Raw genomic sequence first — 18093 nt, 5'->3', positions numbered from 1 at the left:
GTATGTTTATATGTTTCAGTGTCTGTGCATTTACCAAAAAGCATATGAAGTGGCTCTCAATCTAAGACACCCCTGACACATAGTGGGTGATCAATAACTTCTTTGCTGAATGACAGTAAAGTATACTGAGTACAAAGCTATTATTGTCTATAAAGTTCATAAGCTAATGTTTCTCTAGGATCAGCAAACAAAAAAGATGTTTATGCTGACTTGACTATCTCATCTCAATGGTTTGTTAATTCATTCAATCATTGTATTATTTTCTAATCTAAGCACCTACTTCGTGCTCCGTGCTCTGCTCCTACTGAGCATACAGAATAATGAACAAGACAGGCACATTTTTCCTGGAGTTTATGGATGAGTTGGGGAGAAAAACACTAAAGATATGTTAATTGTTTAACTGATGGCCGCTGTCCTTATTAGGGACTGTTCATCTTAATGGAGTTGGTTGGGTTTGCAAAGAGAGAGAAAATTTACTTGTGTCCACCATATTTAAAGGATTGTGTTTGGTATAATGTATCCTCCTCCCCCCACAAAAACTACTCTTTGATGTCTTAAGATGCCATAATAGGCTTTCAGCTACCAAATCAAGAAATAAATGATTAGGGAAGAGAAGAGCTTTAATTGCTATCATACTATTTTTAGTTCTTAACCCTTTATGGTTTGAGCTGGAATCTATAGTCACAGTTTCCCCAGGTGACAACTGGGAAGGCTAATGGTTGAAGGAAAACATAGACATTCCAGCAAAGTGGTGTTTAGTGTTGAGGGGCAAACTTTGGATTTTGGGGTGGAGTCATTGGGATGGCTGAAAAATGGGAAATAGAGTCAATCCCATGTTGATCAGAGACGGAAACCAGCTAACCATCCCTGTCTGATGTGCAAAGAGACCTGGACCTGAGTCAGGCATCTCACATTCAAGCCCTGACTGCCCCCTCTGGCTACGTGATATGGGGCACTTTGGGTCATTTTGTATTCTTGGCCACCTGGATGATCTCCTCTGAAAAATGGGGCTAATCATCTTCGCCTGTTCAGAGGGTGGTTCGAGCATCACCAAGATTGTTTGTGGAAGCTCTTTTCCAATGTTGAGGGGCGTTCAGCATACGAGGTAATATTTTCATTGTTCTCTTCATGCATCGGGTTCTTCTCATTTCTGCCACTTGTTTACACCTGTATTCTTGGCACTTCTGCCATTCCACATGAGTAATTTCCGAATGAAAACTTCTTCTCAGCTGGAAGGCCTTGGAGTCTCTCATTTATTAATCTGAATATCATTCAAGTCAACATATGTTGTTTTCTAGTTGCACCAAGTAAGTCATTCCAGGGCTGGAATCAATGATCTTTGGTGTTGGAACGGTGTAACAGCAGAGAAGATGGAAATTTCGGGCACATGTAGAATCATGGCATAATTTAAGAAGAGGCCCAGGGCTGGGTGACCATTCCCTGAAGGCCCCATCTCATGGGTTCACACAAAACGAAGATCCAGGATGTCGAGACTGTGACCTGGCTTTGGAAAGATGAATTATGGATGGAGGCTACCCTGTGTTCCTGTCCTGCTCCATGTGTCTTCTCCCGTTCAAGCCCTGATTTCTACATGGCCTTTTCTCTTCAGGGGACATTGAGTGGTTGGGACAGAATACCAAGCACAGGGCTTGGCCTTGGGGATTGCATTCTAAGGATTCAAAGCCAGCAGGGGGATTCTGACCCAAGGCAGCATGGCATGTACTTTGAGCCAGAAGAAGCTGTGTTTTCTCCATCTATTAGCCAGGCATGTTTTATTTGTGAGAGACAAAAAGGTGAACTCAACGTACCTTAAGCAAAAATAAAATTATTAATAATAGTAAAATAAAAATGGAGTGGTAGGATTTATTAGCTCATGTAACTAGGGAGTCAAAGGAATGGAACCAGTTTCGGACTTGACTGGGTCCAGGGGCTCAGGAAATATTGTCAGGTTCTGCTTTCTCTCTAGCTGTCAATTCTGTTATGGCTCTTGGCTTGGTTTCTATTCCAATAGCCTCTCCATACCTGACAGCCATTAGACCCCTGGCCCACTATTATTCTAGCAACTCAATACCCCCAGTGAAAGAAAGAACAAGTTCTCCCTGAAATCCTTGTTAGAAAAGTCTCCCTAAGGACTCTGGTTGTCTCAATTTAGATACCTTCCCATCCTCAATCACTGTGGACACAACTGGATGACATCACAACTCTGTTGTTGAAGATGATGGCAGGAAGGTCAGTCCCACCCATACCAGATGGAAAAGGTCTCTGACTCAAGAGAGTTATCCTGTCACCAGAAGAAGGGGGTAAGAGAAAGATGGAATCTGGACAGACAAAAACAACAAACATTCATCATATCAAATAATGTTTCATGGATCCTAAGCCCCATGAGACAATCCCCACACAGAGAAGAAAAGTTCCATGCTCAAATTAGTTTTGAAAACACTGCCATCTCAATTACCTCTTATTTTGAAGGCTCTGAGAAGTCCTGTATTGAAAAGACCTCTTTTAATTTGTTTAATCCAGTATTTTCTTAAATGTTCTGACCACTGATTTTTTTTTGTTTTTCAGGATCAATTTTTAAATCATGGAAAAATGATGGGCTAGGAAGGGTCAAGATTCAAATGTTGAGAGCATCAAAGCCAAACAATCTGTGGTAGGAGTGAGGTTGGAGTTATTATTCTAGGCTGGAGTTGGGCAGAGGTGTGTTGTTGGGAGTGTGAGCACTGTGGAAACAAGCAAAGAGCATCAGAAGAATGACCTTTCTCGGTGGTAGATGACCTTTCTCGGTGGTAGATGACCTTTCTCGGTGGTAGATGACCTTTCTCGGTGGTAGATGACCTTTCTCGGTGGTAGATGACCTTTCTCGGTGGTAGATGACCTTTCTCGGTGGTAGATGACCTTTCTCGGTGGTAGATGACCTTTCTCGGTGGTAGATGACCTTTCTCGGTGGTAGATGACCTTTCTCGGTGGTAGATGACCTTTCTCGGTGGTAGATGACCTTTCTCGGTGGTAGATGACCTTTCTCGGTGGTAGATGACCTTTCTCGGTGGTAGATGACCTTTCTCGGTGGTAGATGACCTTTCTCGGTGGTAGATGACCTTTCTCGGTGGTAGATGACCTTTCTCGGTGGTAGATGACCTTTCTCGGTGGTAGATGACCTTTCTCGGTGGTAGATGACCTTTCTCGGTGGTAGATGACCTTTCTCGGTGGTAGATGACCTTTCTCGGTGGTAGATGACCTTTCTCGGTGGTAGATGACCTTTCTCGGTGGTAGATGACCTTTCTCGGTGGTAGATGACCTTTCTCGGTGGTAGATGACCTTTCTCGGTGGTAGATGACCTTTCTCGGTGGTAGATGACCTTTCTCGGTGGTAGATGACCTTTCTCGGTGGTAGATGACCTTTCTTGGTGGTAGATGACCTTTCTCGGCGGTAGGGGCACAGGAACTGAGAGCTATGATAGTGCCACCTCCCTGGGGTCCCATCTCACTGTGAGCAGGAGAGAGACATTGGAGGATGGAGATAGATATTCACCTGGTGAGGGTAGAGAAGCCCATGATTCTAGCAAGGACTCCTTAGCTAATGAAGCTGAGTTCTTCCAACAATTTGGAAGAACACAGCCACTCAGTATTCAAAGCAAAACTCCAACAGCCCCATCAAGGTGGAAAACAGAAAGCAGACCCTAATAGGACTTTGGTGCTCTGGCCAGGATTCAGGGTCAGGACCTGGACCTGTCAGGATCCAACCAACAAAACAGAAACAAATCTATGGATCTAAAATCAGGAATTTGATAAAAGAAACTGGTTATACAGGGGATGGAAGGGCTGAGGAGTTTACTAACAACCATGGGATATCACAGAGAACAGTACAGCAGGAAGCTCCTACCGCCTTCTGGCTGGAGGGTCAAAGGACAGTGTTACTGGTGTCCAGGGTCTGGGGCTCCTCAGCAGAAGCTGGCACTACAGGGGGCCAGGCCAACAGTAGCTGGGGCTACAGAAGGTTCACAGTTGCCACTGGAGATGCTGACTGAAGTGTGTGTGTGTGTGTGTATGTGTGCACACATATGTACATGTGTGCATATATGGTATGTGTGCATGTGTGTATGTGTATATGGGTGAATGTATGTGTGTATATGTATGTTTGCGTATATGTGTGTATACATGTATATGTAAAACTGTGTGTATGTGTTTGTGTATATATGTCTATATTGTGTATATGTATATATGTATGCATGTGTGTTTATGTGCATATAGGTGCATATGTGTATATGTATAAATGTATGCATGCTTGTGTGTATATGTATGTATATGAGTATACGTATATATGTACGCATGTGTGTGTATGTATATGTGTGCATGTGTGTATGTATGTACATATGAGTGTATGTGTGTAGTGTGCATATGTATGTGTGGATGTGTGTGTGTATATGTATATTTGTGTATGTGTATATATGTATCTGTGTATGTGTGTATACGTGTGTGTGTGTTTAATCTTTTCCCTCTTTAGTCTACTGTCAGTATCTGCCATTGCTGAATCCAGACAGAAGCCAGTTGACCCAGGAGCCTCAAACACACCTGTGGGAGACAGCTCCTTTGCAACCTCCTGCATTGCAGAATAGAGCAGGGAAAAGGTCAGGAGGTCATGGACCAGCAAAACCCAGCTTCAAAACACGAGGTTAGGTGGTTTCTCTGATATTTCCTTAAATCAGGGGTTGGTGAACTTTTTCCTACAAAGAACCAGGTAGTATATATTTTAGGCTCCGTGAGCCATTCAGGCTATTTGGTCTTTGCTGCAGCTACTCAAATCTTCTGTTGTAGTTCAAAGCAGCCATAGACAATATGTAAACAAATTATATGTTCTGATGAAACTGTATAAAAACAAGGAGTGAGTAGAATGTGGCCCACAGGCCATAGTTCCCTGATCCCTGCCCTAGAGAGCTCACTAAAGGACGCTGGGGATGAACGAATGCTTTACTTCTTTCAACAGGAACAGAATCCTGTACTACACTGATCACAAGCCTAATAAAATAATCATTTAAAAGAAACATTTTTATGCTTAAAGTTGTTTCCCCAGAATTCTGACTAGCAAAGTCTGTCCTCAGCTGTCACAATAATCTACCACATTATTCTCACATGTGTCTTTAGGATGTGCCAACATGTTGCAACCTAGTCCCATACACCTTCTCCAGCCTTTCCCAGGACAGCATGCAATTTCTTCTTCCAAGAGCTCCAGGCACAAGGGAAATTTGAACAACAGGGGGTTGATTTTGAATTGTACGTAATTAACCACAAGTCAAGGGCTGATCTCTCATTGCAGAGGCTAATTCTGTCTGTGGAATTGTGAGACTAATTCTATACAATGCATTCTTGGGGTTAGAAGATGGAGTTAGGAAGGCAGTGGCAACATGTTCAAGTGGAAATTGATCCAAAGTGGTGCAGACAGCTGCTTAGCCCAGGAAGACACTGTCCTCTTTCCCAAACTCAGGGCACCGTCAATGCCCGCCTGAGCTCCCCTTGCCTATGAAAGGGGCTTGGTTCTAAATTTTGACACATTCCTGACATAGAATTTCTCCCTTGATGAAAAACTTCTCTAGAAAACTCTCATTTCTTAGAATTCCAAAGTGGAAATGCTTATCCTGGCATTTGCATCGTTCCTCTTTTCCCACCCTGGAGTTGGGCTGTTCTATACTTAATAACTCACACAATCTCCATCTCATTCCCTCCACATTTGGGTCCTCTTCCCTTAGTTCTTTTGACTCCATTTGCTAATGCTTCCAAGATACATCATCCCAGTAGCCATTGCCTTTAAAGAGGTAAAGTAACAAGCAAGATGACATAGACTTGTTTGGCTGGAAGAGTCTTGACAGAATTTGCTGACCACGTGGCATTCACCACTTCTGGGAGTCAGAAAATGTCCTTGTCCAAGTCTACTTCAAAGTGGGAAACAGTCCCAAAGGTTTTGGGAGGGCCTATGTTATATTGTCCTTTTCTCCCAATTCTATAACTTTTTCTTTTACCATGGTCACTTAGTTTAAAAAGGTGAAGAGGCAAAGAGAAGCGCTATCTTACTCAGAAGTGTTGATATGCAACAATTAATACTTTTTACTTGCTCCTTCCACCCTTGAATCTCAGCTCTGTCCATGTCTTAATCCACTTAGTGTTGCTATAAAGGAATTCCTGAGGCTGAGTAATTATAAAGAAAAGAGGATTTTTTGGCTCATAGTTCTGTAGGCTGTACAAGAAACAGTGTCTGCATCTGGTGAGGGCCTCAAGCTGCTTCCACTCATGGTGGAAGACAAAGGTGAGTGTATGTGCAGGGATCCCATAGTGAGAGAGGAAGAAAGAGAGAGAGGCAGGGGAGATCCTAGGCTCTTTTTAACAACCAGCGCTTGCAGGAAGTAATGAGTGAGAACTCACTCATTACCATGAGGACGGCGCAAAGCCATTCATGGAGAATCGTCTCTTTGACCCTAACACCTCCCATTGGGCCCCACCTCCAGTTTTGGGGATCAAACTCAACATGAAATTTGAGGAGACAAACATTCAAACTATTGCAGTCCCTGAAGCACAGTGGATACCACATTCTCTCTCAGCTATCAATCTTAGTGTCCCTCCTTGTCAAATTACACTTCCACCTCCACCCTCAGCTTCATGCACTCACACATTTCTCTTGAGTTAATGCCTTCTCCTATTGACTGGCCCTCCAGCAACCACCTTTTCCCACTCACATTCTCACATCCCGTCCCCTCAAGGTGGTCCCTATCCCTACTCTCATCCTGGTTGATCTTGACTTTGTGAGCAGGTTATCAGTATCAATTCATGATATTGCCTGTCTGTCTCCAAAAATCACTGGTATTAGAAGTCGGTCTGTTAAACCCTAGAAGAAAACCTGGGCATTACCATTCAGGACATAGGCATGGGCAAGGACTTCACGTCTAAAACACCAAAAGCAATGGCAACAAAAGCCAAAATTGACAAATGGGATCTAATTAAACTCAAGAGCTTCTGCACAGCAAAGGAAACTACCATCAGAGTGAACAGGCAACCTACAAAATGGGAGAAAATTTTCGCAACCTACTCATCTGACAAAGGGCTAATATCCAGAATCTACAATGAACTCAAACAAATTTACAAGAACAAAACAAACAACCCCATCAAAAAGTGGGTGAAGGACATGAACAGACACTTCTCAAAAGAAGACATTTATGCAGCCAAAAAACACATGAAAAAATGCTCACCATCACTGGCCATCAGAGAAATGCAAATCAAAACCACAATGAGATACCATCTCACACCGGTTAGAATGGCAATCATTAAAAAGTCAGGAAACAACAGGTGCTGGAGAGGATGTGGAGAAATAGGAACACTTTTACACTGTTGGCGGGACTGTAAACTAGTTCAACCCTTGTGGAAGTCAGTGTGGCGATTCCTCAGGGATCTAGAACTAGAAATTCCATTTGACCCAGCCATCCCATTACTGGGTATATACCCAAAGGACTATAAATCATGCTGTTATAAAGACACATGCACACGTATGTTTATTGCGGCACTATTCACAATAGCAAAGACTTGGAACCAACCCAAATGTCCAACAATGATAGACTGGATTAAGAAAATGTGGCACATATACACCATGGAATACTATGCAGCCATAAAAAATGATGAGTTCATGTCCTTTGTAGGGACATGGATGAAATTGGAAATCATCATTCTCAGTAAACTATCGCAAGAACAAAAAACCAAACACTGTATATTCTCACTCATAGGTGGGAATTGAACAATGAGAACACATGGACACAGGAAGGGGAACATCACACTCTGGGGACTGTTGTGGGGTGGGGGGTGGGGGGGGATAGCATTGGGAGATACACCTAATGCTAGATGACGAGTTAGTGGGTGCAGCGCACCAGCATGGCACATGTATACATATGTAACTAACCTGCACATTGAGCACATGTACCCTAAAACCTAAAGTATAACAATAATAAATAAAATTTAAAAAAAAAAAAGAAGTTGGTCTGTCCTAGTACTTTGAAATAAATTACTTTGGACTGAAATAATTTTCTGAAAGTGATAGCATTTTTGAAAGCAGACATTCATTTTGTGCTTGTTTTACATCATCTTGAGGACCTTGAACAGTGTTGCATATGGTGTCAATAGTGAATAAGATTTATCTCATTTGCCAATTCTAATTGATTGGGAGTGCCTGCATGGAGCCACATCCAGGTTCAGCAGGAAAGATTTCCATGATCGATTAGTAATGTCTGCCATGGCTATTTGGTTATAAGGGTGATGACATCCTTGCTACTTATCTGCTCTCCCTCTGATAGGTGTTCAACTATTACTCACTGAAGCTGAGTGTGACATAAAGAGCTCAGAACCCAGAATTTTAAAAACTAGCATTTAAAATTAGTGTTACTGCTAATTAGCTAGGTCGATACTGAGCAAGTTTCTAGCCCTCTGTGGGTCTCCATTATCTTAACTATTAAGGGAAGAGTTGAGACCAAAACAACAATACTTAACCTAAAGCCTCCAACCTTGCAAAAGCTTGTGAAGAAATTGATGGGCATTCCCCCAAATGAGTGTCAATATTTCAAAAAAACTAATAGAAAAACTGTAGCATGGTTAAGAATAACTTTGTAAAGGCAATGTCCCTTTGAAGCTAAATCCAAAAAAAAAAAAAAAAAAAAGTGACTTTGCAGTCAGATAAATCTGAGTTTTGAACCTAGTTTGGTAAGTTACAGAACTCGTCTGTGCCTCTGTTTCCTGAACTGTGAAATAAAGACAACTTTATGACAGTCTCATAAGGATTAAGTAAGATAAGCATTGTAAATCCCTCATCTGGGCTTTAGTAAGCACCCAATAAAATCATATTATTATTGATATTATGATTATTTTAGATGAGACAGGCCACTTATCTTTTAGAGGCATCGTATTAACTGAGTGATCATTCGTTATATAGATCTGTGGTTATTCTGTGGGAAACATATCCTTTTTTTTTAGATGATCAGAGCAGTTTAGTTTGCTGGCTGCATCCTTTAGAACAAGGGGCCCTAGGGAAAGAGGGGAACATATCAAAGAGTCTTCTGATGTGGAAAAGGCCGGGAACCCGGGGGACGGTTGTCCTCTGAAGCCCTTTCTTATTTTGAACGTCTGCACTCCTCCAAATGCCAGAAATGTGTCTCTACAGGGCTTGGTACACAGGCGGCTTTCCTGATGGGAGGTGAAGCCATTCTGAGATTTTCTGTACTATTCTGTGACTCAGTGTACAGTTCACGTCCCCTGTCGGGCCAATTACCGACTTCAAATGTTGTTAGGAAAAGGCAGGCACGTTCATTATGTAGCAGTGAGCGCTCGGCCCACTGGTTTTCTATTTATGCTGTTTGAAAAAGCCATTCTTTCCTAGTCCTTTGAATGTGCATGTCACCAAAAGGCTCCCAAATCACAGATTCTTCCCTGGTAGCTGTCCATCTCCCCTTTCTCTGCCCATCCATCACCTTCTTCCACTCTGCAGGGGTCGGGCAAGACAGGAATTGCGGGGAACGAAGAGCTGAGTAGGAGTGGATGTTGTTGTTGGCAGAAGTGTAACTTCCTGTGAGAAGGAAGAGAACAGAATCAAATGAGGCGGGAATTAATTGATCAAGTTAGATTCTTGTGGCTCAAACTGATGGGAGACCACAGGATGCCATACCTTGGCTAATTTAATGAAGAACTTGAAACCATCAAACAAACCAACAGGTCTCCTTTGTGGAAGGTAGACAGGACCAGGAGTGAGGATACCTGGGTTCTAGTTAGGGCCCGTTTGACCTTGAGCAGGCCATCAAACCTCTCTAGCTTCCAACCTTTTCTTCTGCAAATTGAAATTGATGGATAAGATTTTCATTATGTTTCCATCCAGCACCTATAATTCATGGATATTTTATTTTATGAACTGAAAGTGGTTGAGAAACTGAGTTCTTTGGAGGGTTCCTATTTTGGCTTTATATAGACCCAGTCTCATTACTTACGGGAGCTCAACTGGCTATGGCTGAGGGTTTCAAAAATTTGAATACACCTTGGATAAATCTATATTTGTTGGAGGACAGAACTTAAAACTTCAGCAACCTGGAATACTATTTATTCATCTGGTCAATCAATCTTTCTTTAAAATTCTGTAATAAATATTTTATTGCAAGAAATACATACATAGGCACTTTTTTTATTAATCCAAGTCTGCTATCAATCAGGAAACAGATTAATGCTTTTGCTTTGCTTTTCCTAAGCAAGCAGAATGAGCTCATCTCAGGCGTAGGATTAGTTCCTCCAGCAGTGTGCAGTCTTTTCTGCATCTTCAAGCCAGTTTGACATCTAAAGTCCTTGCCTCATTAGGTGCCTGCTGTTTAGTAAACCAGTCTTTTACTCTCTCCTGCACTGGCTCTCCTAATTTTGTTTTTCTTTATTTTTTCTCTCTTTTAAAAAAATCACTTGCTCTTAAGTATAGGGCACAAGGTTTCCAGAAGGAAGCTTAGGAAGCCTAGATTTCTTGATAAGGTAAAATACAGCTCCTGTCCCTCCTGCCTCTCCTCTTGCCTCATGATAAGCCAGAAAGATAAAGAGTTTCAAAGTGGTTTGTTCTCTTTTCAAACACCACTTTCCACGATGGCTTTTCCCCTCCAATCCAAAGGGAATTGTTTTCCTTTCTCAAAAGAGAAAGCACCCCCTTTTCAGGGAAGCCATCAGCATCCCAGTATTTACTGATTTAATATGACAATGGTCTCCTTAGCAACCTCATTCTCACCGGATTAGAGTAGACGGGCCCTCTTCAATGCTCCAGGTCTTACAAATCCCAGCCAAGACCAGAACATGGCTCTTTCCAACCTTGGTAAATGGAATATAATAAGGTTATATTTAAAAGCCCGAGATAGATGATAGTTTCTCCCCAAGTAACAAGAGAAGGTTGTCATGCTACAGAGTGGTCCTCTTTAACCAAGGGCTTGGTGGATAGAGGATCATATCAATCCCATCCTTAAATGAACTTAGTGTTTTAAAGAGAAAAGACACCAGGCTCTATACAATGCTTACCTCTCAGCTTTTGGTTGAAGCTGCAGATAATAATAAACAAAAGCTCCCAGTGTGGTGTCTGGCACACAAGAGGCAGTCACTAATGAAGCCTGAGGGGTGTGAAGATCTACTAGACTGTGCTGTCTAAGAAGACAGGGGGCCAGTCTGCTTTATTCAGCATCGATGTTTAGCATGCTGCCTGATGCTTGAAAGTTTATGTTGCTTAAATGCACTTTATATCTGGGATCCTCAAGATCCCAGATGAGTTAAAAATCACATCATCACCCTATGTTTCGCAGATGAAAAGTGAGATTCAGAGGCACAGTCTCTGGACTAAGGTTCCACAGTCAGTGGCAGAGCCAGGCTGTGTCCCTAAGTCCCATCGACATTGGTGCCAAAGCTCTAGACCACTCTATTAAACTGTCTCTATAAACAGTAGCTCTTTCTCTGGGCTCTGTGAGGAAAAAATCAAGGCTCAGTTCCTCTCCAGTGCTCTCAGCTCTGTTTATCAACCAACTTGGAAGAAGCAATTGCAATGAGGAGATTCCTCTCAAGGAACATACAGTGTCCTTGTTGCTTTGAAATTTTGTAACTCCACCTTATCCCGTGCTCCCTGGAAGTTGCCTACAAATTTGAAGCTTGAATGATCCCAGGTTCAACACAGCTTATTCTCGTTCACGGAGGAGAGCTCACTTTCTGTTGCTTCTCTGACATATGTTTATCCAAATTAATCATAGTAACAGGGGATTGTACATCTCTGGCATGGGGCTCTGCTGCCTGGGCAGATTTTCTTGGCAGGGAAACTGAGCGGGCACACAGGACTTGCAAAAGGGGTGGGCTCAGAACTAATTTAATTGAGCTCTGGTAAGAAACTGTCAGCCCCTTTCCACAGGGCAAGGATTATGGAATAAGAAGGAGGTAAAAATGCAGAAAGCAAGTGATAACAACAGAACTCTGTCCTGGGGCTGCAGGATTTATTCATGGTCCTGGGGCTCCTTGCTCTGGGCTGATGCTAAGCAGTGGCCTGGGAAAATAGCAGTCACCCAGACTAGAAACCCCAGAGGCAGCCAGGCATCCTCTCTTTTTCTCAGCCTCCACATCCAATTAGTTTCTAGGTCCTTTCATAGCCCTTCCTGTTGGCCTGAGTTCACCCACTATCATCTCTTACCTAGACTTTTTCATCAGTGTTTCCATTGTCCCCCAGCCCCTCCTAGTTCCCCTTTCTGTTGCATCATCTCTTTTGCAGCTGGTGTGATTTTTTTAGAAGGGAAATCTACTCAAAACCCATCAAAGATTTCTCACATCTTTATCATAAAACCAAATCTGGAAGCCTGGCATTCAGATTCCTTCATAGCTAGACCGGGTCTGATTCTATGGTCTCATCTCTTGGCACCCGGACTCACTCTTCTTGGGCATCAGCAGACTTCCTCAACTCCATGTCACTGGGTCTTGTTTCCTTTACCTACAAATGCACTCCAGCCCTGATCACCCTTATGCAATTCCTAGGAGTTAATGCTTCATTGTTTCCCAAGGGACACAATCTAGCTCTCTAGGAAAATTTTTAGGCAACCATGAATTTGGGGTTCACTACCAAAGGGCTCAAACATATATTTGAGGACAAATTAAGAACACCCTTGCATTAATATAGATTACAGTAATAAGACGGTGACCAGGATGATAGGGGATTCAAGCACGGGCTTTTGAAATAGACACGGGTATAAGTTCCAGCCCTGGCACCAGCCATGAGGCCAGGAGCAAAAAATGCTGAACCACTTTCCTCTGTTTTTCCCTCTGTAAAATAGGTATAGTAATATTACCTACCTTACTTTTTAATTAGGTAAAACATCTAATGCTGTATCTTTCACAGAAATGTGTTTGACAAATAGTAGCAGTGATGATGAAGATGGTTGATGATGATGACAGTGATATTAGCATAACCCAAGCACATTTTGGAGTACTACATGGTCCAGTTTTGGAGGAACATGACATTCAAAGAATCAGTCTAGCAGCCAAAAGGCACTAAAAGACATTTCCAATATTAATCTTAAAAAGACACCCAATTCGGCCGGGCGCGGTGGCTCACACCTGTAATCCCAGCACTTTGGGAGTTCGAGGCGGGTGGATCACGAGGTCAGGAGATCGAGACCATCCTGGCTAACACGGTGAAACCCCATCTCTACTGAAAATACAAAAAAAAAAAAAAAATTAGCCAGGCGTGGTGGCAGGCGCCTGTAGTCCCAGCTACTCAGGAGGCTGAGGCAGGAGAATGGCGTGAACCCGGGAGGCAGAGCTTGCAGTGAGCTGAGATCGCACCACTGCACTCCAGCCTGGGCGACAGAGCGAAACTCTGTCTCAAAAAAAAAAAAAAGACACCCAATTCATAACTCATATGTTTAAAGCCTCCTTTTCCAATACCTCTTATCCTTCCACACAGTAGCGGCTTCAAAGTGATTCCCTTCCTAACCTCTCCACGATTCTCAACTCTTAATCAAAAACTCAGCAAGCTGCCAACTTTTCCTCTTCTTTCTTTCTTGTTCTTTTTATCTGTGGACTAAATCTCTCCACTCCCACCCCTTGGTTCTCATCCCTCATGAGTTTTCCTTTTTGCATAATAAATGTCTGGTGGGGATGATGGGAATGCTGAGTGAACAATGAAAACATTTTCCTTAGTAGGGGAAGGGAGGGAAGGAGTGAGAATATACATCCATTAATCCCAGTGTTTCTGTTAAAACAGCAACAGGCCAACCTATAAAATGACACAAACACTAAATTGCTGAATTGCCACCATTATCTTTGGTAACCAGCCCAATAAATTGGGATGACCTTTCTTAGTTGACAAGAAGATAATGTATGAACTTATCAATACCATCTCAAAACAACCTGCAGCCAAGTTGGAGGGAATCCCATCCTCCAACCTGTGCCTTTAACCCCTAAAAAGCCAACCCACAAAACAGCCAACAACAGACACTGGGGAGGTTTAGAATAGTGAAAAACCACACCCAATTTCCATTCCAGTAAAATCTACTAAAACAACAAAAAGAAAAATACACCTTTCAACATAGCACTTGCCTTCAAAAATTCCTTCCACAAATGACCTCAAACATATATCCAAAGATGCACATGTAAGGATATTCATTACAACATGATAGAAGCAAAAGGCTAAAAACAATCCAAGTGTTCATCAAGGGGGACTGGTTAAAAAATGATGGTACATTCATGCAATGGTATATTATGGTGGTATTTTTGTGCTAATACAGAAAGATCCTCAAAATACGTTTTTAAGTGCAAAAAGTAATGTGTAGAAACATTTATTTAATATGCTCAAATTTGTGTTTGTAAAATTCACACAAATGCATACATTTCTAAGACATGTACCTTTAAAAAACTGTGCATTTTATACTCCTGCTTGTCCATGCATTAAAAATATATCAGGAAAGATAACAAGAAATCACTGGGAATGATTACCCATGGGGAATAGGGTCAAGGGTAGAAGTAGGAAGGAAACATTTTTCACTGCATGTCTTTTTATACTTCTTTTTTCACAGGCAAGTCTTCCTTTATAATGAAACTTTTTCTTTTTAGGAAGAAAATTGCACTCACTTGGAGACAGACTTGGATTCAAATCCCATCTCTTTCCTTATTAGCTATGTGACTTGGCAAAGCATTTCACTGCTCAGACCTCTGGTTTCTCACTGTAAAATGGGACCAATTACAGGAGATCAAGACCATCCTGGTTAACATGATGAAACCCTGTCTCTACTAAAAATACAAAAAATTAGCCGGGCGTGGTGGTGGGCACCTGTAATCCCAGCTACTCAGGAGGCTGAGGCAGGAGAATGGCATGAACCCGGGAGGTGGAGCTTGCGGTGAGCAGAGATTGCGCCACTGCACTCCAGCCTGGGCAACAGAGCGAGACTCCATCTCAAAAAAAAGGGACCAATTATCCATAACTTCTCTGGCTGTGAGACTATGTACCTAAAATACCTAGCATGCATCTACAAGATAATAGATACTCAATACATTGTAGTTTTCTGCTTTGATCACTATCTTGAAGTCTTACTCGTCATGTAAGTATTAAATATGTAACACACGCTTTTTTCCTGCAGGTGACCTGTCTCCCGACCTTGCATCTTCATCTCCCTCTCTCTCAGAACCATACCTGTCCTTGAACTTAATAGCTTGTCAGGTTTACCTTCAATACTTGCTTCTTAACATCACTTGTAACTCTTTCCAGCAATTTTTCTCCCCAACCTCATCCAACCTTTTATCCTACAAATAGGACCTATTCGCTGGTGGACCTTCTCAGGGTCCCTCATCACTACTCATAAGCAACAATAACAATATCTAATATTTATTGGGCATTTTCTATGCACCTGCCACTGTTCTAACATGTAATTCATCTAAATACCTGGGGAGGTAAGGACTCTTCGTATCCTCACTGTACAGGTAAGAAAACTAAAGATAAAGTGTAGTGGGGTTAAGAAAGTTACCAAGAACGGGGAAGTAGCAGAGCTGTGTTGTCCCTCTGCCTTCCATATTCCTACGTGCCCTGTCGAGAAAATTCAGATACAATAAGACCAGGAGATCTTCAGCCTATCAGTGCCATTTAATAATGATACATCCCCAGATCCTCATCTGTTCAAATAGTTTTGTTATTCTCTTCCCTAACAACCCTCCACCCAACACCAGCAGAAGTGACTGCAGAAGGCCATCTTGAAACACTCCCCTAGCCCAGTACAGAGGCATGGCTGAACTCTGAGAACACTTCTGGTCTACAGTCTGTATATCAAAATTCCCAAGGAAGCTACCTTGTCCCCATGATGACAGGGCTTCGACTGAACACTGAACTCCGCACGACATACTTCCGGTGTGTAATTATGACATTGTCAGTGCATCTATGAGTCTGTATCTGGCCACAGATACATGGCTTCCTTTTCCCCACACTGCCAACTCATATTTAGGTAGTGATTCTGCGGGAGAAATTAATGACGGCTCATCAGTTTCCACGCACCCATTGTCACGGCCTGATGGGTGATGTTCACCCGGGTTTACTTGTTTTATAATTTAATTTCCCACCAGAGATAAATAGTGCTGTTTTTCTGAAGGGCATTGCTTATAAGAATTGAAATCAACTGAAGCATTGACTCTGAATCACTTTGTAAGGACAGCTGTATTTTAAATTTTTAGAAGCTCCAATGTATTGAGTCTGCATTTTGACTTTGCAATGCAAAAGAAAGTATGCTATTATTTTGTACTTGTTGTGTACCAGCCACTGTGCCCAGCACTTAGCATACATTTTTCCACTGAATTCTCAGGGCAGGTACTATGATTATAGATGAGGAAACAGTGGCTCAGAGAGGTAACATGATTTGCCCAAGCCCACTCAGAGGTGTGGTCAGGACACAAACTCAGGCCTCTGGAGTCCCAGCCCAGTGATTAGTCATTTCTTCATTCAGTCACTCATTTATCCAACAATAGTTATTGGTATCTCCCAGTGCTGGGCACTGAGGATTCAGTGGTGAACAAGATGATCTCACTTCTGTACTTATGAAACCTTTAGGACTGTTTTATCAAGAGCACATTATGCTTGCAAAATATAACCATCACCTCTTATCTCCCAGGCACTATAAAGTTTACAAAATGCATTCACATCCATTATCTCCTTCTGAATAAACTTACTGTACTCCCCAATGCTTAAATAAATGGCAAATAAGACCTGTGACTCTGGAGTAGGCTGTTACAAAAAGTATATCCTCTTCCACTCAATCTTTCCAAAACCAGATGCTTGTGTTTACTGTACTTGAAGTAATTGCATTGAAATTAAATTACCTTTCTTCTTTCATTCACTTCACCCCTGCTTTCTGTTGTTCTTAAAATGCTCCTTGGGTCTCTAGATAGGTGGTTTCTGTTTTCCATTGCCATTGCATCTCAGATGAACAGGTGCTGGGGGCTGGTTGCCACTTTGGAGATCTTTAGGGTACTGTTTGACAGCTGGGGGCAGCCCCTGTGCAGTCAATCCTTGTCCTGGTAGTCTGCTATTCCCATCCTACATTCTTTTTTTTTTAAGATTTTAGAGGTTTTTAACTTTTATTTTAGGTTCGGGGTACATGTGCAGGTTTGTTATGTAGGTAAACTCATGTCATGGGAGTTTGTTGTACAGATTATTTCGTGACCCAGGTACTAAGCCTAGTACCCAATAGTGTCGGCGAGGTTGTGGAGAAAAGAAAACACTTCTACCACTGTTGGTGGGAGTGTAAATTGGTTCAACCATTGTGAAAAGCAGTGTGGCAATTCCTGAAAGAGCTGAAAGAAAAGGTACCATTCAACCCAGCAATCTCATCACTGGGTGTACACCCAAAGGAATATAAATCATCTGTCATAAAGACGCATGCATGCGTATGTTCATTGCAGCACTATTCACAATAGCCAACACGTGTTTTTTTTTATATATATAATGAGAGGAGATAACGAGCAAATACTCTTTGAGCATCATGTGCGTCTAGTCCTGTAGGTCACAGCGGAAAGAGTTGAGAGGTTTTGGCCTCAGGATAAAAGGAAGCCATAGAACGGTGGGTTCTAGCTGTGAGAAGGTCTGGCATGTTCTGCGCCACTTTCATTTCTGCTGATGCAGAAGGACCCCACAGGCAGGTCACAGGAGTCATGCTCTGCACCCCACCCCTGTTCCTCAGAATTCCCCAGAGGTCTTTAACCCCCAGCCACTAAAAACAATAATGGTAATAACAATGATGGCACTACTTGTAAATCTAAGGCTTGATCTTGGGATCTGGGACTCCCCCACACATTTATCACATTGGTCTAGAGTCTGGGGACTCTTCAGTATATCTGCCAAGACTTTTCAGGGCATTCTTTTAAAATCATATTTTGAGTTTCTGTTTCATGCCAGGAAAGAGTTCTTGTCCTCATGGATTTTACTGAGTAGTAGCTGAAACAGACAAAAACAAAACAAAACAAAAAAACACGCAGACCAATAACTACAGTACAACGTGTGATGCAGACCACGAAGAAAATAAACAGGGAGTGGGGACTAAAGTAACCGGAG

General features: G+C 42.2%; 1 protein-coding gene across 1 annotated transcript in view; it reads right to left on the bottom strand.

Moving 5' to 3' along the window:
• Nucleotides 1-7507: 7507 nt before the first annotated feature.
• The window catches only part of MYO18B (myosin XVIIIB), a 318984-nt gene continuing 308398 nt past the window's right edge, over nucleotides 7508-18093 (bottom strand). Inside the window, exon 44 of the mRNA XM_054469702.2 lies at nucleotides 7508-9585. The gene's annotated coding sequence lies outside the window, so the exon portion shown is untranslated. The remainder of the gene's footprint in view (nucleotides 9586-18093) is intronic.

The sequence above is a fragment of the Pongo pygmaeus genome, chromosome 23 (assembly GCF_028885625.2).
Source record: "Pongo pygmaeus isolate AG05252 chromosome 23, NHGRI_mPonPyg2-v2.0_pri, whole genome shotgun sequence".
Classification (NCBI taxonomy): Eukaryota; Metazoa; Chordata; class Mammalia; order Primates; family Hominidae; genus Pongo; species Pongo pygmaeus.
Note: the sequence above shows the minus strand (reverse complement) of the source record. Positions and strands in the feature narration are given on the sequence as shown.